This window comes from Protopterus annectens, chromosome 3.part1 (assembly GCF_019279795.1).
Source record: "Protopterus annectens isolate FY-2018-M chromosome 3.part1, PAN1.0, whole genome shotgun sequence".
Lineage (NCBI taxonomy): Eukaryota > Metazoa > Chordata > Ceratodontiformes > Protopteridae > Protopterus > Protopterus annectens.
In genome coordinates this window covers 1,778,008,741-1,778,030,402 of record NC_056732.1, presented here as the reverse complement: position 1 = coordinate 1,778,030,402, position 21,662 = coordinate 1,778,008,741, and positions in this window count along the sequence as shown.

Sequence of the window (21,662 nt, the reverse complement as noted above, 5' to 3'; positions counted from 1 at the left end):
GTATTCCAGTTTTCATTCTTAAAATATAGATATTTAACCAGATACAATAGTGCAGGTATATTTCTATTCTATTCCAGTAGGACATGCTGTTGTTACATTTCAAGCACATTGAAAACACCTCCAATCAGTTTGATATACACATGATGTAGAGTTCTACTATATCTGTAACACAATCATCTTGTATACATCATGTTGATGTTCACAAATGACATATAATTATTTACAAAATTCTAGATACCTGGGCTGGCAGTATCCCCATTGTCACACAAAGTAATACCAATTTTAATACCAATTTTGCTGGTACTTACCATATTTGCACAAAAGTGCATGAAGATGCATGAGGGCACATGGAGTACACATAGTGTACTAATCAGCAGGCAGCAGGTGTGTTTAATAGATGCTAATTACAGCATAAGGTGGGGAATTGTATTTTAATGAACCAATGCAATATGCTGCAGCTATTCAACAAGCTATAAAGCATCCATGTAGCCTCCATTCTTGTTTTTCCTGAATACCAATACCATTGGAGTAGACACAAGGACATTTTAACTGGACACATGCTAGGGGCTGCTGCAGCTTTGTTCCATATGCATCTGCTACAGGTTGAAGCCAATGCTGCTGGTGCTTGTAGCAAAAGGTCTAGGTTGAGAAGGAGAAGAGCGTTCAGGTCCAGAGTAACCTTTCAAGTGCTACATTTTCTTGCAGATTGTAGAGAGCTACTGGGTGGACAGGGACACATTACAAGAACACTGTGAGATCTGCTGCACTCAACTCAGAGCCAGAGCCAACTGAGAGGAAACCATCACAGTAGTAACTAAGGAATGTGTAGCCCTTAGAATCTTAGCTACAAGTACTTTACAAAGACCAACACCGAACATGACGGGTGTGTCTCACGCATCAGCATCCAGGAACCTCCACCATTTCCTGGATGCTATGCTTATACATGTCAGTGAGCATATATGTTTTCCCAAAACTTCTAAGGAGAGGGCCAGCAATATACAACAGTTCTACCATGTAGTGCACTACCCTGAAGTACTGGGTTCCATAGATTGCAATCATGTACACATCAAGGCACCAGCTGGTGACCATGGTAGAATCTACATTAACCACAAGGGATACCACTCCAACTGCCAAGTTATGTGTTATTTCCAGGGAAGTATCTTGAATGTGTGTGCTGGAAACCCTGGCAGTTATCATGACTCCCATATTTGGCACACATCACAGCTGTACCAGATGTTTGCTAAGGGAGATCATCCCACAAGGCCATTTACTGGGGGATGCTGGCTATGTACTGGAACCATGGCTGATGACACCCATGAGAAGTGCACGCACACAGCCACAGAAGAATGCCATAATGATGTACATGCTCAAACCAGAAACATCATAGAGCATGTGTTTGGGCCACTGTAGTCACTGTTCTGATGCCTATATACATCTGGTGGATCCCTGCAGTATAATCCATAGACATGCACACAAGTCTTCACAGTATGTGCTATGCTACACAATCTGTTCTTGCAGAAACAGCTGCAGCAGGATCAGCAAGGGGAAGAGACATGCATCCCCCCACCAATACCTAGACCACCATAGCCATAGCCAGAGGATGACTCCAAGAGGGAACAATCAGCTGCTATGCCCAGAGACAGATGTAGGTGTGCTCAGCATTCCCTTGCTTTGGCTAAAAGACAATTCATAGCATATTCCCTAACCACCTAAGTGCATAATACCTTTCTTCTACTCACATACATATAGTAAAATTGATGCCGGGCAGCTCACACAACCTGTATCTCCCCATGTATTGGCTGTGTACTGCTTGCATCAGACAGAGTAAGCTCTGAACAAAAATGGTGTCAACTGCTATATTTGCAAGGCATGTTCTGAACCTAGAGTGTATTCTTGAATAATATTATGGCATATCATTGTAATTTATAAAGTGGTACAGTAAATAACTAAATAGTGTGGGATTTGTGCAAAAAGTACTTTAACATGTGATGACAGAGACTTGTTTTACTCATATGTGTCCATTAGTAAATACTAGTAGGCCTCAGGCACAAAGATTCACACAGTCATACCTCTGAAGAATACTGTTGATCACTGCATGGTCTCAATTTAGCACCATACCTTTGTAATGGTAAATCATTAACGACAACAGTTAAAAAGTAATGATACACATTGCAGTTTCTGACTTCCCAATCCTTCCCAAGATCAAACAACAGGCAGGATGCCACACAAGGAGAGTAACAAGGCCATCATATCCTTGTTTGTGCCATAGCAGTAACACCTTTGCTCCACCCAAGAGAACAGGCTATGCTTGTTTGTGACATAATAGTAACTGAGCTTTGTCCCCCAAAAGAGCAGTGTATCCCTGTTTGTGTCATGACTGTAACTGAGCTTTGTTCCCCGAAAACAGCAGTGTACCTCTTTTTGTGCCATAACAGTATGTGAGCTCCCCCCAAAAAGAGCAGTTTACCATTGTTCGTGCCATAACAGTAACTCAGCTATGATCCTCCAAAAGAACAGTATATGTCTGTTTGTGGCATCCAACATGACCTTCACTTATTGCCAACTGCATATCATATAACTCCCAGTTAATATTCCCACACATTTTAAGGCCAATTATATGGAATGGCTTACACACTGCATGTCTCACATTACTGGTCAGGTAACTAATGAAGTAGCAAGAAACACAGACATGTAAGACAGAGCTGTATATTTGCAAGCATAATTGTAACAGGTTGTGTGAGCACTAAGTGTACTACATCCAAATATAATAAAGAGAATTAAATGTACAAATCACGGCTGATGGTTTGATAGCAGTGTACATTCTGATGAAGTTGGTTGTGTGAAGAATAACTTGTTTTGTGTGGCAAAGAGGAATAAGGCCTCCATCCTGTTTTCTGAAGCTGCATTGGTGTGAGAGTTCAAATCCTGAACAATGTAGAAATATCTGGGCATATATTAGAAAAGTGAACACTTAAAATAGCAAATGCTCTTCTATCAAACTGAAAAACCTGAAACTTGAAAATGTTGAAAGCTTGGATCAGCAAAAAGTATCGCTGATCCAAAAAAAAAAAATGTACAAACAAAATAAAGTGGGGGCTCCAGCCCCCACCCCCTACTCCCCAACTTAAATATACCAACTCCAAGATCACACCACAGTGGAGAAAACAGCAAAGTGTCAAGAATGGCCCAGAGGTTCTTTCCCCGGGAAAAAAAAAATCACTGTTCCGTCCCTTTGACATTTTCAGTTTCTAGTTTTCAAGTTCGATAGAAGAGCATTCACTATTTTAAGTGTTCGCTCTTCTAATAAGAACTCAAAATATCTCATGTGTACTATCCTTTTTTATTGTATATGTCATGCATTGCTCTTGCTCATTTCATGTATGTCTCCCTTTTTTTTCTCTACTTTTCTACTTTTTTGTTTTTAGTTCCAGTTTTTCAGTATGTGCTGCATAGCACAATCAGTGGAACAAGATAAATAAATTCAGGTTTGGCTTTGCTTATGTAGCTTGCACAAAGTGCATTATTGCAGACACAGGAAAAACTGGACCACCTAGGAAGCAGACAGCCAGACACAGAAAATGAATACATTCAATTAATGCTCTTGGCCATCGTGAAAATCTGGCCTGGAGTACAGATGCTACTGGGTTCTAGTACTAGCAGGTAAATGCTAGATGCTACTAACTTTCAGACATTAGCAATGTGGCTCACATTTGTGCACTGCTTACCTATGTACAAACAGGTGTGTCTCACATGTATGTACACTTTGCTAATTATCGAGCAAATCTGCTGCTCACTGTGCTGTGCAACTATATACATGATGCTTTCTTACTGGTGTTTATTATTTATTTCCTTTGTATGACATAAAACTGCATGTGGAAACATTGCACACTAAGGGCCTGATTTAACTATACATCATATATTTACAATACATCCATGTGATGACCCCTGTCCCACAAAGCAGTACAACCCTGGGGCCTCCATATTTTTCCACACGTATATCAACCACACTACAAAGTGTAATATATAATGTTGTGTGCTCCCTCATAGACAGGGCCAGTTGGTGGTGTTCACAACCTCACTGTGCTAAACTCAAACATCCAATTATGCTCAATATTTTTTTTTTTATTATTATTTTTTTTATTTTACATTTGTTGACCGGGATAGTCTGATGGGATGTATGTCCATTTTCAGTGGAAGCCCGGGGAGAAAAGATCCACATTAAGACAATTTACAAGACATAAATCTTGACCATATACAATACAGATAATGTCAGACAGGTAAAACATTTCAAATACAGGAACATTTATATAGTACTGTTACAGTAACATACCAACATACCCAACTAAATAAGTTAAAAATTTTGAGTAAAAGGATTAATAAAACATTTTTTTTAACATTGTTTATAAAGTTTACCAAACCTTAGGAGGGGAGCTACTACAGTAGGAATTAATAGAGAATATCAGAGCACCTGAAATATCATGTTAAAGAGAGATAGTAAAGAATGGTCCTGCTAGGGGAGAATGTGTCAGTCAGGATTTATGCAAGGGCAAAGCCATTGGGCTTTAAGAAAGATTCTTAATTGCTTCTTGAAAAGTGGGGTAGAAGAAAGGGCTGTTAGTTCAGTTGGAAGAGTGTTCCAAGACTTACCAATAGAGTTTGAGAACAAGCTATCTCCAGATTTGTTGTTGGACTTTAGGGTAGCTACTAGTACCTTATTAGCTGATCAAAGGGTTGTTCGATTTTTATATGGGCAGATGAGGGTAGAGAGTATGGGTGTATCTGTGGGATGGTGTAGGATCTTGTGTTTAGTAGTAAGTTGCTGGAAAAGAATCTGGCTTTGTAATTCCAGCCATCCTAGCAATTTAAGATTTTGGCAGTGGTGGGTTCGAAAAGGGGCACCAGTGGCAAATCTAGCTATGTTATTATAGGCTGTTTCTAACTTATGATTATTTTTGGATAAGTTGGTATAGACTGGGGCTGCATAGAGAAGGGTGGAGATTAAGTGAGTTCGGGCAATAGCAGTCCTAGCTAGAGGTGTAAGATAGGGTTTAAGTCTGTAGAGGAAACCAAGTTTTTTTATTAACTGATTTAATGGTTAGGTTGATATGTGTGTCAAAGTTTAGATTATGATCAATTGTTACACCTAAAAGTTTGGTGGTTGTGTTCGGAGTTATTACAGTACCATTATTAGATGTAATTGTGAAGTTGATAGCAGAAGACTTATGAGTGGGAGATGATAGTACCAATTTAGTTTTTTTTTTGGGTTAAGGAGGAGACAGCATTGATGGAACCAGTTTTCAACTAAGATAAATACTGCTTGGGTACTCGAATGAAGTCCAGCAGGCGAGGAGGCTGAACATATTAATGTCAAGTCATCGTCATATTGTATGCAGGTGGTTTGTGGAAGGGAGCCTTTCAGATCATTTATGAAAATAGTGAAGAGGAGAGGTCCCAGAATAGAGCTTTGTGGGACTCCAAGGGGTATAGGGAGAAGAGTAGATAGTTTGTTTTCCCAGAGGACTGCTTGTTGTCTATTTCCTAGATTGGACTTGAACCAATTAGCTGTCTGACTATCTAGTGAAAGTGATTTGTGTGAGTTTAACAGTAACTGATGATTAACTATATCAAATGCTTTTGAGAGGTCAATAAAGAGGGCTGAGGATAGTAAGCTGTTGTTATGATTTTTATTAATGCAGTCAGAAAAGGATAGTAGAGCAGTTGTAGTATTATGGAAAGGCCTAAAACCATGATGGCAGTCAACTAGCAGGTAGTTTTGGAGGAGATGATGAAGTAGCTGATGGTGAATGCATCTCTCCATAATTTTTGCTAAGGGGAAAAGTAGGGCTATGGGGTGGAAGTTTGAGAGTTCATTTGACTTCCCACCCTTATGCAGTGGGATAATATATGAGACTTTCCAGAGGGATGGGATGGAACTTTCTGTAATGGTTCTGTTAATTAAGATGGAAACAGGGTAGGCAAGTACTCCAGCTGCCATTTGAAGGTATTCAGCTGGGAGGAGGTCAGCTGATAGAGTGTATGGTTTAAGATTAAGAGGTAGGGAGTGTATGAGAGAAGTTGGGACAGGCTGCAGTTGTAATTCTTGGGGTAGGGTAGTTGGCAAGGATGAGTCAGTGGTGGTAACAGGTGGTAAGGTATTTGCTAAAGATTGAACAGTTTCTGAAAAAAAATGTGTTAAAAATATCAACAATTTGGTTGGGAGAATTATGAGTCAAGTTAGAGGGAGTAGGTGGTTTGGCTTGTCTAGGATGGAGTAATTTATTTAATACTGACCAGAATATTTGTGGAATAAGATATTGGGTTTGTTGGAAGTTAAGCTAATAGTTTTTTTTATCGAGGAATATTGATTTTTTAGTGGCATTCCTGGGCTGTCTAAAGTTTAAATGATCAGCAGGATCTTTGGAACTTCTTCATATATTCCAGATTTTATTTCTCAGTCTCATTTTTTGCCTTGTCTCATTTGACAGCCAGGGAGCAGGTTTGTTCCTAATTTTAATAGCACAAGGGGGGCATGGTGCTCAATGATTTTTAGGAATGTATTGTTAAAAAAAGAGATTGATTCATTGAGAGGTAGATATTTTAGGGGTGACCAATTACAGGCTTTTAGCTCTGCTTGAAAGTTAACTAGGTTCAGGTTCTTTTTGTTCTGGGTGGTTCTAAAGTTTAATTGAGTGGGAATGGTGATCTTTTGTCTAGTTATAAAGGTTAGAGAGTGATCACTAATATCATCGGGAAGTATGCCTGTTTTGTAAGATTGGGGGTTATTGTTGACTAGTATCCAGTCTAAGGTAGTTTGTTTGTTGCTGGATGTATGGGTTCCAGTAGGGTCAGTGATAGTTTGATAGAAGCCATAGAGATTAATGTGAGATGTAGGTTTGCCAGAAATGCAACAGTTCCAGTCAATATTAAAGTCTCCAAGGAGAATGGTTTATTGTGGGAATGATGTGGAAAGCCAGTTAAGGATATTTTCAAGAGTACTTATGTTGTTGCCCGGGGGGATGTAAGAGCAAATGATGTATATAGATTTATTAGCATTAATTTGGAGCTTAGATATTAGGTTCCAGCACTGCTAGGTGATGGAGGTTGAGTGTTTAGTGAGGTTACCTGTAGTTCAGATTTAAACAATATCGCTACCCCCCACCCACCCTTTTTGTTAGGACAGTCAATTCTAAGGATGTTATAACCTGGAGGGATGATATCATTGTCTTTAGTAACTGGTTTGAGCCAGGTTTCTGTGAGACATAGGATGTCAAAGGAATGCAAGTCTAGTAGGGCATGAAGCTTGGTAATTTTGTTATTTAAACTACGAATATTGAGGTGGGCAATGAGAAGAGAGTTCGAGGAAGAAGAGGGGGTATGGGAAATAGAGGTGAAGTAAGTCAGGGAAGGTATTACCAGGCCTTGGGGTTTGGTGAATGTCATTGTGTAGTAGTAAATACTGAGGATTGTGTGGAAGTTTTGCTAGTTTACATAAAATAGGGTCTATTTTTCCTGGTTTGAAAATATTTAATATGGTTTAATCTGTGAAACTGTGGGAGAAGGTAGGCTGATGAGGAGGTAATGTTACTGTGGGTTTGTGAGGCTGATAGATAGAAAGGGGAAGTTTGTTTAAAGGAGTGTTGAAATTGAAAGGAACTTAGGAATTCATAGCCTGTGAGGCTATGAGATTGAAGTAGAGTGGAAAGAATTATGGACAAGAGGAGGAAATTAAAGAGTTTTAGTAAGCCAGGGGTTGACATAATGAGATTCATAGGTTCATAGGTTGAAACTAGGCTATCTGCCCTAGGGCATTTACAAGCCTAGCCAGAGTGTGTTTGGCTTTCTCCACCCTTCTTAGATTAGTTGACTTTGCCTCTGTATAGTAGGTCACAGAAGATAGCCCATTTAAGGTTAGTTTACCGTGCCTCTGTCTAGCAGTGACACAGAAGAGATCCCAGGGGTAAATTTACGATCTCCCATCCAAACGTCAAGATTCTTCTTGAAGAGGGTCATTGGGGGGCTTTGTCTGACATGGATTGGAATTTTGTTCCAGAGTGAGGGGAGCCTCTGGGATATGAATCTGTCCCCCCAGCATGTTCTATTTATTTCTGTGCTGAGGTTTAAGTCACTGGAGCATGTAGTTCTGATGGATTTGGATTTCTTGAGGTGGAGCATGTCCATTAATTCTGGGTTGGACATGGCTTTATACGTCAGGCACAGATCGCCTCTGAGTAGGCGGTAAGCAACTGAGTAGAGCTGGACTTTCTTTAGCCTAACTGTGTAGGGCATCTATTTGAGTCCCTTGATCCTCTTGGTGAGATACTTTTGGGGTCTTTCTAGTTGTAGCAGGTGTCGGGTAAGGTAATTCCCAAATGGGGCATTGTATTCAATTATGGGCCTGATGAGTGATGAGTAGAGGGGCACAATGACCTCTCTTGATCTAGATGTGAACCCCTTCATGATAAGGTGGGCTATATAGAATGTCTTTCTAACCACTTTGGCAATGTAATTGTCAAAGGAGAGATTACAATCTACTTGGGTCCCCAAATCCCTAATTACTTCTTCCGTACTTAATGGATTACCACCTATGTGGTAATTTGTGGACACTTTGTTTTTCCCAAAGGGGATGACTATGCACTTTTTGGCATTTAGCTTTAGGCCATGGCTCTGGCACCAGTTATCCATCTCTGTGAGACCTTTTTAGAGGATGCTTGTGTCAGCCTGCGAGTCGATTATGGCCCCCAGTTTGCAGTCATCTGCAAACTTTGTCAGCCATAGTCCTCCTGTGTTAGCCTGTACCTCAGAGAAATATATACCGAACAAGAGAGGTCCCAGGACTGAGCCTTGTGGGACACCACTTGTAACTGGTTTAGAGTCTGACATGGCACCTGCAATTCTGACCATGTGGGTTCTATCCCTGAGCCAGTTTGCAACCCATCTTGTGACATAGGGGTTGATATTTAAGCTGGTGAGCTTATTTATGATGCCCGAGTGGGGTATTGTGTCAAAGGTTTTTGCAAGGTCAAGGTAGGCTGTGTGGACTACCTTCCCTTTGTCTATGGCCTTGGTGACTGTTTCAAAGAAATTGACCAGGTTCAAGAGGCAAGATCTGCCCTTAACAAAGCCGAATTGGGTAGGATCCAGTGTTTGGAGGTTCCCAGTGTCTTTGTTTATGAGTTCCATGATGATATGCTCCATAGCTTTGCAGACCAGGCTAGTTAGGCTTATAGGGTGATAGTTTCTGGGGTCCATTGTGGCACCACTTTTATGGAGTGGGACCACTGTTGCTGTACACCATTCTTTGGGTACATATCCTGTTGTAAGGCTGAGACTGAACAGTGATTTTAAGTGAGGGTTCAGTTCTTCTTGGAGCTCATGTAAAATGCAGCCCAGGACACCGTCCGGTCCCATTGATGCTGTGTTTTTTGCTTTGGAGAGGGCAGCTCTCACCTTTGCATCTGTGATGTCAGGGAGGCTACACCCTGTTGGGATAGTCATTTGCTCATTTGGGGGGGAGAAGTTTGTACTGAACCTGTCTGCCAGGATGTAGGCAATGTCTGTGGGTTCAGTGTATTTTTTGTCATTTTTCACTAACTCAGAGCATATCTGGGAGTTTCCACCCAGGTTTCTGACATGACTAAAAAAAGCCTTGTGATTATCTTTAGCATCTTGTGCAATTTTTCTTTCGAAGCTAGCCTTAGATGATTTAAGAGGGATCGTAGTTTCTTGCTAGTACTGATCAGAGTTGCCTTACCTTTCAGGGATTTTGCTCTATCGTGTAGTAGCTTCCTCCTTCTGTTGTACAGCTGATTTATAGCTGGGGTACACCAGACAGGTCTCCTGCCTTTGGAGGAGTGTATCTTGGTTTTATTTGGGATAGCATGATCCATGCATTCCTGTAGGTAACCATAGAATGCGTTTGTAAAGGATTCTGCGGTTTGGGCCATATTTTCCACTGGCTCTGGGGCTTTGAAGGATTCCACCTCGGTTTTGAGAAGTGGGAAGTTTGCTTTTGAGAAGTTTTTGACCGTGGTTTCCTTTGCTGGGGGTGGGGACGGGATATGGATGTCCATAGTGATTAATTTATGGTCAGATCTTACCAATGAGGGGTATACCTCTGGTATGGAACATAGAGTCCCCATGTTGGTGATGATCAGGTCCAATATGTTTTCCCCTCTTGTGGGAGTGGTGACCAGTTGTTCCATAGCATTTGAGTTTATAAATTCTAGGAACCGTTGGGCTAGGGTGTTGGGGCTTGAGTAGTGCTCCCAGTCTATGTTTGGGTAGTTAAAGTCACCCAATATAATGGTGTTTGGAGAGACCTTCATATTCTCCAGTGTCTTCAGGAAAGCCGAGTAGAGTTCCTGAGTTTGGGAGGGTGGTCTGTAGCAGGCTACAAACTGGAAGGCAGTTTTTCCCACTGTTAGTTGCACATGGATGGTCTCAGATGCTTCGTGCAGTGCCACTAGCCTGAAGATATGGGTATCTTTGATGAATATGGATACTCCCCCTCTTCTTGTGGTTCAGTCCGAGTTTTGGGGCCGAAAAGCATGGTATGAGGTATAGCCTGGCAGTGCTGGGATGCTCTCTGGAGCCTTGAACCAGGTTTCTGTTACTGCACAGATATCGATATTCTCCATACTGAGGAGAGCCTCGAGTGCATGCATCTTGAGGTTTAGACTTCTGGCATTGAGCAGCATTACCCTTAGTTTCTTTTTCCTTGTGTTGTCTAAGGAGGTGGGTTTGTCTTTTGAGCCTTGCCTAAAAAAGGTACTATGGGGGTGGCAAGAGCCTTGGCCAGTATTTGAAAACCCAGGGGTGACAGGTGCAAGCCGTCCCTAGAGAAGCAACGTGGCTTGTCAAGCATGTCATCCCAGGCTGATAGACACTGGATCCCCTTTGAGTGACACCAATACTTTAGCCAATTGTTTAAATTGATCATTTTGTCTTTATACTGTGGTATCATTCTTGGCGAGGGTAAGATGCTACTCAAGGTCAGGGTCATACCGGCCTAGGCAACATGATCACAGAGCTCCTCTATGTCTCTTTTCATGTAATCCAGGGAGGTTCATCACAGGTCATTCACACCAGCATGGACAATGATGGAGTCATATTTGTACTTGCTTTGGAGTGACCTGAGTGCTTGTGTTATGTGGTGGATCCTGGCACCCGACAGGCAGCTTACAGCGACCTTCTCCTTGTTCAGCCTGGTGAGAGGGACGTCAGTGTGTCTGACAATAGAGTCACCTATTACAAGTGTATTAGGTGTGTTGTTTAGCCTTAAGGGCTGTGACTGTGTGACACACTGACTTTGTGAACTATGTTATATGTGGGTATTGTTGTAAGGTAGCAGTTGCTTGGATGTCTGCTTTCGAGGTCTCTGTTGCTTGAACAGATTTTTATTTAGAGCCTCCGAGTATGTTTTTGTGTATTTATGTGTTTGGTTTGCTGTTGCGATAGGTCTATGTGAGGCTGGATTTGTGGTGTGTGTGATTACCTTCTCCTCCGGACTGACCGTGCCAGTACTATGTTGAGAGAGCTCAGCCTCCAGTTTGCCTATATAGTTGCATCTCTCACATATATTTGAGCTTGTTAGGAAGAGGAGAGGGTGGTCTGTGTACATAAGGCAGTTCTAACATTGCCTCAAGATTCCCATATTCACCAGCTGGACTGGAGAGAAAACCTGAAACTGACTTTTGGACATGCCAGAATAGTATAATGAATTACTTTTTGACGATCAAAAAGGACCAGAATGTGGGAATGTAAGCAATGAGAAAATAAGGGGTTATAAAAGGGCAAATATAAGGTGGGCTTGCTTAATGAGGAAAGTATAGATAGTGGAAGGTGTGAGTAAATTAGTAACAGATGTTTGAGTATGTAACGAGATATGTCAAGCTATTGGTTGATGTGGGGTGGGGGTGTGGCTTCTAGCAGTATACAGATAGGTGCCCTGGGGGTGGGTGAGAATTGGGGGTAGTGTAGGGGAGCAGAGCGAGCCCACAGGGTGGATGGAGTGGGCAAGAGCAGTAAGGTAAGTTCAGCCAAAAGACAATCAGCTGTCTTTTGTGTTTGGCATAATACAGAAGTAACTAAAGTGAAAACTGGGGAGCAGAGTAAATAAGCTTATCAGATATGTGTAGATGATTTAGTAAAGTGAGGGTGAGGTTCTCATGTGCAGAGAGGGGGATTAGAATTGTACTGAAATGCCAAAGAATGGGTGGAGGACCTGAGAGATTGTTAGTTTTAATGCTAGAATATAGTGTAGGTAAAGACTGCCCCATAGTAGTCAGGGGAGTAATAGCAGCTGGGGGAGGTAGGCAAGAAGCTATTCCAAAGGGATAAGATATAGGATGAGGGGACAAAAGAGTGGAGGGAGGAAGTGGCTTTGGGTCTGCGGTAGGCTACTAAATCTCAAACCGGAGGGTTAACAAGCAGTTATAGACACTACAGAAAGGTAGTAAAAAGGTATTTTGCAATATACAAGTACAAAAACTTTAGGAGTACAAGCTTTATGAAGCCAGGCAAGGAGTCAGCTTCAGGGGCGTCTTCAGGTTAGCAGGAGGTTATTCTTTAACTTTGCAGCAAGGAGGGAAACACCCGGATGCACTTAAATGTACAAAAACTTTAGGAGTATAATGGTGCCTTTCTACATCAGGCTTTTTGATACCTCTGTAATTAAGCAGAAGTGGGTGGGGAGGTGTGCAGGCTCAAGGTGGGGGAAGGGATAGACATAAAGTAATGCAAGTTTGAGAGTCAGAAAACTGGAGTAAGCCAGCTGCTAAAAAGAAAACAGGAAAACCAAGCTAGGTTAATTGCAGGTCAGTGTGGTGCAGTATTTACCTAATAACTACAAATGTTATACTACTAATCTGGTACAGAGTGGTGAAAAGGACCACCACTTCTGCAGGGAAAAAACAAAAGAAGTAAGGGCTGCAGGTACATAGGTAAACATTTTCCAAGAGAAAGTAGTTTTAAGTAATTGACCTAAGAGTACTACAGGAAGAGAGAAATGGGGGGCAGTAGTGTGCACATATACAGTGAAAGGGGAAATAGTCTTCAGTTTTGAGGACAGATTAAATACAACTCTAACATACACAAGTTTAGCTGAAAGCACTTTAGTGTCAATAAGAGTACTTGTGTTGTTACACAGGCTTCTAAAGAGCTTAGTGCATTTAGGCTAGTAGCCTCATATGACACTACAAAGCTATGTGCCTAAGCAGGCCTTCCAAGCCTTTGTCTACCACATGGCCTGCTGATGTCATCTACTGTAAGTTCACCTGCACTCCTTTATAAAATAGACTTCTGCTGTGGTGCTTGCATTAAGTACTGTGCTCTGTAGTCTGTGTACTTAGGTAGGGGTTCTATTCTCACTGCAGTCAACTGTGTGTGTGTGTGTGCATGTGTGCATGTGTGCGTGTGTTCGTGCGTGTGTGTGTGCGTGTGTGCATGTGTGCATGTGTGTGTGTGTGTGTGTGTGTGTGTGTGTGTGTGTGTGTGTGGGTGTGTGAGTATGAGCTGTTACTTGACATTACAGAGAGCACTTTACACCAGTATGTGGGACACTTATATTGTCATCAGCAGACACTGCAGATGCCATCAGATATAAAGGGTTGTCTGACACCCTTCAAGTCAGACCTGAGCTGTAGCCCTTATGTTAAGTATTTTTGTTCTGTAGTCTGTGTGCTTAGATAGGTAGGGGTTCTATTCTCCCTGCAGCCAACTCTGTGTGTGTGTGTGTGTGTGTGTGTGTGTGTGTGTGTGTGTGTGTGTGTGTGTGTGTGTGTGTGTGTGTGTGTGTGTGTGTGTGTGTGTGTGTGTGTGTGTGTGTGTGTGTGTGTGTGTGTGTGTGTAAGCAGTTACTTGACATTACAGAGAACATTTTACACCAGCATGTGAGGCACTGTAATCTTGTCATCGGCTATGAAGTGTGTTTTGACACACAAGTCAGACTTGAGCTGTGGCACTTTCTTTAAGTACTGTGTTATGTAGTCTGTGTACCTTAGGTAGGTAGGGGTTCTATTTTCACTGTAGTCAAGTGTGTGTGTGTGTGTGTGTGTGTGTGTGTGTGTGTGTGTGTGTGAGAGAGAGATAGCGAGAGAGGGAGAGCTGTTACTTGGAATTACAGAGAGCACTTTACAGCAGCATGTGGGACACTTATCTTGTCAACCAAAAACGGAGATGAAAGTGAATAAAACCAGGAACACAATCAAGAGTTCGCCAATGCGGGTGCGAGTCCAAAATAGGGATGGACAGTTTATTAAACCATGCCAACCAGCATTAAAATTTGTAACACATAGGTAGAAGACGCCAAAACACATCAACACATTAATGCTATAACAAGTAATAGTATGTTTTCGTACAAACTTCATCAGATGCAAATATCCCAAGCTAAACAATACAAACTTTTATGTGTGGCTGAGAATCTAGGACCAATATCCATCTAAAAGTAATTAATATAAAACCAATCTGAATACATGAACAAGATTAAAAAAATAAACATTAAATGTTCAAAGTTAATCAATCCTTTAAAAATGACGTGTGTGTGTGTGTGTGTGTGTATATATATATATATATATATATATATATATATATATTTATATATATATATATATATATATATATGTGTGTGTCTTTCGTTTTTTCCCAGTTAGGGGTCGTCACAGCAGAACTCCGGTCCGCTAATGATTGGCAGTAGATTTTTACATGCCTAATTGTCAGCTCTGATGCACAACCTTCAACGAAGGTATGCCCATTCACGCATGTCTCCACACAGAAGATGCTCTGAGAATCGAACAGGACAGCATCTTACTGTGAGGCGACAACGCTACCGCAGCACCACCACCGCATATATATATATATATATATATATATATATATATATATATATATATATATATAATATAAGTATTAACTTTTGAATTGTTATAATAAAACCACAGTTTATATATTTAATTTATAAACAATATTTAAAGCATGAAAACTTATGAATGAAAAATATCTGTTGCATGAATAACAGTTTGTTTTGCCTCTAGTGTTCAGTACAGTAGTTTGTGTTTTTTATAAGTTATTTTCTACATTGTAGTTTCTCCGGTCGTATTTACATATATATATATATATATATATATATATATAAATAAATAAATAATATAAGTATTAACTTTTGAATTGTTATAATAAAACCACAGTTTATATATTTCATTTATAATAAATATTTAAAGCATTTTAAAACTTATGAATGAAAAATAAATGATCGCATGAATAACAGTGGATTAGTGAATGTTTTGCTACCATCTAGTGGCCATATGGCAAATCACATATATATAAAACAATCCTTTGTGTATAAACATAATAAATAATATCCATATAAAAAAATAAGTTGCTATAATAAAGCTGCATTTTATGTGTTAAACATGTATCAACTTAATCAACAATTTGAAACAATTAAATTGAAAAATAAACAAATAATTAAAAAATAACAATGATTTAAAAGATTTTTATACTGACATCTGAATCACCATGTGGCAAATTAAAGTTTGGCAGCCCTTAATTTAAGAACTGGAAGAATGGAAAGCATGTCATTCAGGCCTGGATTTCTTGTGGCATCCAGTACAATCTGCCAATAAAGCTCTCAATATTCGAGTTTGGCCTCGCACATGCCCCCTTTAATTTCTTTAGGCACCACTTCTAATACAAAAAATAAAAATTGTGCTTGTGGACACACTTCTTTGTGACGGAACATAGCATTGTTTATATTTCCTTTCCTAATTTCATAAAGATGCTCATAAATTCTATCTTTAATTTTCTTTCCATCTTGCCTATGTAGAATGAATTACATCGCTTACATTGGGCCAAGTAAACCAAACTGCTAGTATTGCAATTTGAAAAACAGTTACTCTTAATTTTTCGGTCCCTACTGACAATTTCTATAAAAGATCCATTGTATATATAGGGGCATTGGGAACACGAACCACATTTGAAAGTGCCTACCTTCTTATGATTGCCTTGTGAACCATGCCCACACCCAAACTCAAATAAATTCTTGATATTTCTATCCTTCCTATATGTAAATTTTAAAGGTTGTTTAAATAAAATGTCCAGGTCTGAAAATTCCTTAAATCTTTCCCATTCCTTGTTAATAACATACCTGTGAAATCCATGGTATAGGCATCATCCCAATCCGTGGAAAAATCTGTGTTATTAATGGGCTCTGAGGGGATGAGCATAGGATGGTCCTTTCCAAGTATTGGAGCAAATTTGTTCTTTCTACCTTCAAAAACTTCTAAGGTGACTTCTTGAATTAAAGCATCAGGATATCCCCTTTCCTTAAACATGTGACCAACAAAACTACATTCTATCTTAAAATCCTTATCAAGTAATGTCACGTGACTAATCCTAACTAATTGACCTTTTATAAGGTTTCTCTTTTGTAAAAATGGGTATCCACTAGCATAATGAAGGTAGGAATTTCAAAAGGTACTTTTTCTGTGTACCTTGGAAGAAAAATTACCATTCCTCTTAGAAAGAGAAACATCCAGGAAGGTTAATTCCTGGTAGTCAATACTGTAAGTAAAATCCAAGAAATTAGTAGTACTTTTTAAATAGGTCAAAAATTCTTGGAATCTATCCTTGCTGTCTGTCCAAAAAATACAAATATCATCCAAAAATGCTTGTATAAGGACCAACAACTACTAAATTCACTATGCAAGACAAATTTGGTCTCCCACCATGTCAAAATAATGTTAGCATAGGTCCGCGCACATTTAGCCCCCATTGCCACCCCTTTATTCTGCTTGTAAAACTCATCTTCATAATACATGTAATTATTCTTAAGTATTATTTCCATTAATAACAGGCAATTAATAAAATCATTATGGTTGAGGTGACCATTTTCTCTGATAGAATCATCCAACCATTGTAAGCATGTAAAGTGAGGAATGGAACTAAAAAGGTCCACTATATCTAGGGAAACAAATAACATCTCCTTTCTATAAAGACTAGGTTTTACTTGTCTGAGAAAATCCCAAGAATCCTTAAGCACGACTGGGCCTTTTAGGGCTAATTGTTTTAATCTGATGTCCATAAATTTTGCTAAAGGGGCTGTAATAGAGCCTTCTGATGACACTATTAATCGAAGAGGTGGGTCCAAATGGTCCTTATGGACCTTTGGAATCCCAAATACTGAGGAAACCCTAGGGTTCTTGTTAGTTAAAAAATTAAAAGTAGATTAATTGAACCCTCCAATAACAGGTCATTAAGCATTACGTAAAGTCTTGAATTGACAATATTCACCTCATTGATAGAAACCCTTGAATATTTGTATCACTCAACAATTCTTTCATTTTAGATTCATACACAATACTGTACATCAGAACCGTACCACCCCCTTATCTGGTTGCATAATTCACACAGTTTTATCACCTTTAAGGGAATCTAGTAGATTCTTTTTTTCTTTTAAAAGATTAGGATAAACTCTATGATTGTTGACTTCTTTCCTGATTTCCCTTTCCATGATATTCTCCAGATTTTTGAGTTGAGGGTGGATTGGTGGGTTAAAGGTGCTTTTCTTCCTCAGATGTGTGTGAAATTGCCTGTCCCTTGGTTCATTACAAAATAACAAAGCCAAATTATTTTTCCTAATAAAAAGTTTCAAATCAACTATGGCTTTGGAAATATTTGCTTTCCTTAAGGGAATACATTTATAACCTTTTGAAAATAAATTGAAGTGTTCAACATTGATTTCTAAACCACTATAATTAAATATCTTATCATTTTTAAAAGTATAAATGTCATTTTTTGAAATAGTGTCATAGTTTTGAGTAATCATTTCCATGCTTTCCTCCCTTGGTTCCCCCTGTGAGTGTACTAGTTGTAATGAACTTGTTCCTTGTTCCTTATCCTGTCTGATCTCCACAACGGTGGATATTCTAAAGGGATGTCCCTGTCATATATAATCTGTCTAGCCTCAAAATCCACCCCTGGAAAAGGTACATCTGTACCAACCATATTTTCCCCTCCCCTTGATTCCAGTTCCCTGAAACTATGAAAGGCTCTGGGTTTGAGATATGCTACACCCTCCTTATATTCCCTAATGTCCTTTTCTAATTTTCCTTCTTTCCTTTTTACATTATTGACAGATTTCTTATCAACTTGAACAAAAATGTCATGATACTTGGCCTTCTCAGTTTCCACTGTAAATAAAAGATAATTTAAAATACAATCATTAGTCATTTCTATTTCTTTCAATAAAAGCACTTTCTCCCTTTCATTTTCATCTATAATAGCCTTAATAATCTCTAAACCACATCTATCAAATATTTTAATTAGTTCAGAATGGAAATCTGAACCTTCTTTAACTCTGTTGGGGTATTTGCAAATTCGTAGACCTTTTGGTACAATATTACACTTTAAACACTCACTTAAATAAGCGTTATCACAGTCAATCCCTTTGTATTTGTCCATAAGAAAAAAATAACTTGTCCAAATTAGCTTTAAGTTGGTTCGCATGGTTCAATAAACTGTACATCCCTATTTCGGACTCGGACCCACACTTATCTTGTCCTCAGCAGACTCTGCTGATGTCATCAGATATAAAGTGCTGTCTGACACACTTTAAGTCAGACTTGAGATATGGCACTTGTGTTAAGTACTGTGTTCAGTAGTCTGTGTATTTAGGTAGGAATCTTATTCTCACTGCAGTCAATTGAGTGCATAGGCATGTGTGAGCAAGCTGTTGCTCATTACAGTCAGCATTTTACACCAGCATGTGGGACATTGTTATCTTGTCCAAACTGACAGTGCTGATGTCATCAGCTATATGATAGCTTTGTATATGCAGTAATCCCACCAGGGCATATTCATACAATGGGCTGGAGGCCAGGCAGACATGACCACATTGTATACCAGATAGATTACAGTGACATGGCATTTAATCCTTCCACATACAACAAGTCATGGTTTGCAGTGTCTCTGTTATGTGATGAGAAAGTCCTGAGGTCTCTCCACACTTTCTAGATGTAATTTGACTGACACAGTGGAAGTAAGGCTGCCTGCAGTGCTGTTATGATTATCTCCTCCAAAACAGTACTCACTTGCACCTGCAATGCATTACTAATCTACAATACATAAAAAAGCCTAGACAAGCTGATGTTAGTTCTATATGTTTGATAGATTGAGAACAAGTAACCAAGAAAAGCACCAAGAGGGCATCAAAAAAACAAATACAACCCAAATCCAAAGTTGGTGTGCAATAAATCTTTTTCGTGTGCTACATTTTTAGATGTTCTGCTGGTATTCCTAGCCTGCTTTTTGGATTAACATCGAGAACAAGCATATTATTTACTATATCTCTCCAAAGCACTACTGATTTGCACAAGGTATGGTTCCATTTTGTCACCTGCATTACTGCATATGCTGGAATGTATTTAACAATAATGTGAAGCACAGGCTTTTACACTGTTATCTGCATGCCTTACTTAGAAGTGTACTGATGTCATGGTCATGTTTGTCCAACCATTTCAGAGGTAGACATGACTGGCAAGACATTAAAATAAATGGAAATTACTGCTTTGTGAGAAATATGTAGAAATGTTTCAGGGACACGTCCTTTGACAGCACTTGCAGGGTTTCCAAGATATTTTCTTAACCAAAAGGGTCATTTGCTGGGTTTCTGTGAGGGTGGGTGCTAAGGTGAGTTACTGCTATGACACTAACAAGGATATCTTGCTCTTGTTACTCTCCTTTTTTTGCATCCTGTCTGTTGTTGGTATTTCACATCCCTAATTTACCAGTGGGTCATACTGAGTGGCTGGCTTTTCTGTTGTATACATAAGCAATATTTTGTAGTTATGTTATGCTTATGTGTATTTTATATATGTGTGTGTGTATATATATATATATATATGTGTGCATGTATATATATATATATATATATATATATATATATATATATATATATATATATATATATATACTATATGTTTTCTTTTAGGCCATCTGCAATCATGGCATTAAGATGTGTGAATCTGCGACTAAGACCCTTCATGGATGCCAAAAGCAATGTAATAATTGAGAGTTTTCAGCAACATGGTGCCTTCCTCCTGCAAAGAGGAAGGCAATATATGGGTGATAGGCTTGTAATATGGCAACAAAGTGTTGCCAATGTGAATGGCATGGGCAGCCACAATACACCACAGGGCCACTGATATGATAAATGCTGTAAGAAGACAAGCAGCTGCAGTTGGCTGTGTTCTCTTGGTTACAGGTAGAGGCCCTACTAAGGAACCACGACTGACCTCCCAATGACCTGTTCCTAGCAGATCTAGGGAACACAGTCAGCTCCCAGGAGACTGCCATACCACACCTGTTGGATATGGGAGCCAGTGTTTCATCCCAGGAGGTACTTCCAGATAGGCGTTGTTATCTGAACAATTGAATATGGCTGCATAGTTTAAGAATTTAATGGAATAAGTTAAATATGTGCCACATCTGTTTATTTGACTGGTGGGGAAAATGAAGATTGCTACAGGTTTAAGATTAACTTGGAGTTGTCAGCCACATACTTGTTTAAACAACTGTTTACTGCAACTATAAGGGGCAAATCTATTAACCTCTGTATTACTGTTGATTGTGATGTTTTTGCCCTTACCTCTTGCTTAACTTCTTTCAAGACCATCATGCCTCCAGCAGCACTTGTCTTCTGCAGTTGATAAGCCAATTAGTTTGATGTCAGTACTGCTGATCAATTTAAACAACTACTGCAGTGTGTGATATTGACCACAGGTGTGTTGTGGGCATTGCAAGACTTTCTATAATAGTGGCAGCAGTGTTACTTTGTTAGCATATATTGCTCTATAGTAGTGCTGGTATTAATGTACTCCTCTGTTTCTTGTTTTTTATCACAGGTGAGTCTGACAGTGGAACTGCAGACCCTGTGCCATCTGATGTCAGTGTCTCATCAGACTCTGATAATGATGGTGGCCAACCTGAGGCACAGTCTTGAGGTGCAGATGTTGAATCTGACACAGAAGATGACATACATCCATCTCCTGCATTCACATTGTACACAGTCAGTAGGCCTATGCCTACCCAGTCCACTGAGCCCACAGATATTGGACAGGTGGAAGATGAGGACATTGATCAGACAAGTGTGGCTCCTGTGGCTTCAGTGCTTTTTGAGCCTGACCATAGCCAAAGTGTGGGTGAGGTGTCATGCAGCAAGATTTATAGGGCTGCTTGGAGGGGACCTGCTGTCCTTCCTCCACCTGGTCCAAGTGTCACTTCCCTTGCCACTCTACATATGTTTAGGGCCATCACAGAGGAACAGGCATGTTCCCATTGGTGCTCCAGACAAATGCTTAGGATTGTGGATGCATCTCAGTCTGACATGTGTGACTACCTCAACAGTGTTGTCAATTCACTGGATGGGATGAATGACACATTGGTATGAGTGGTGCCTGTGATGGACCGAGGGATGTCTATCATGGAATAAGCAATATCTATGATGGAACATCTGCTGGGAGGGGAACATCGTCCTCGTGGGTGTAGGTCAGCCACAACATCTGCTGATAGCTAATGTGGCTGCGCCCGATCACTCTCCTAAAGTGGCTGTACTTCCACTGCTTCATCAGTGAGTGCACTGTTCACACCCAGACATGGCAGGCCATTGG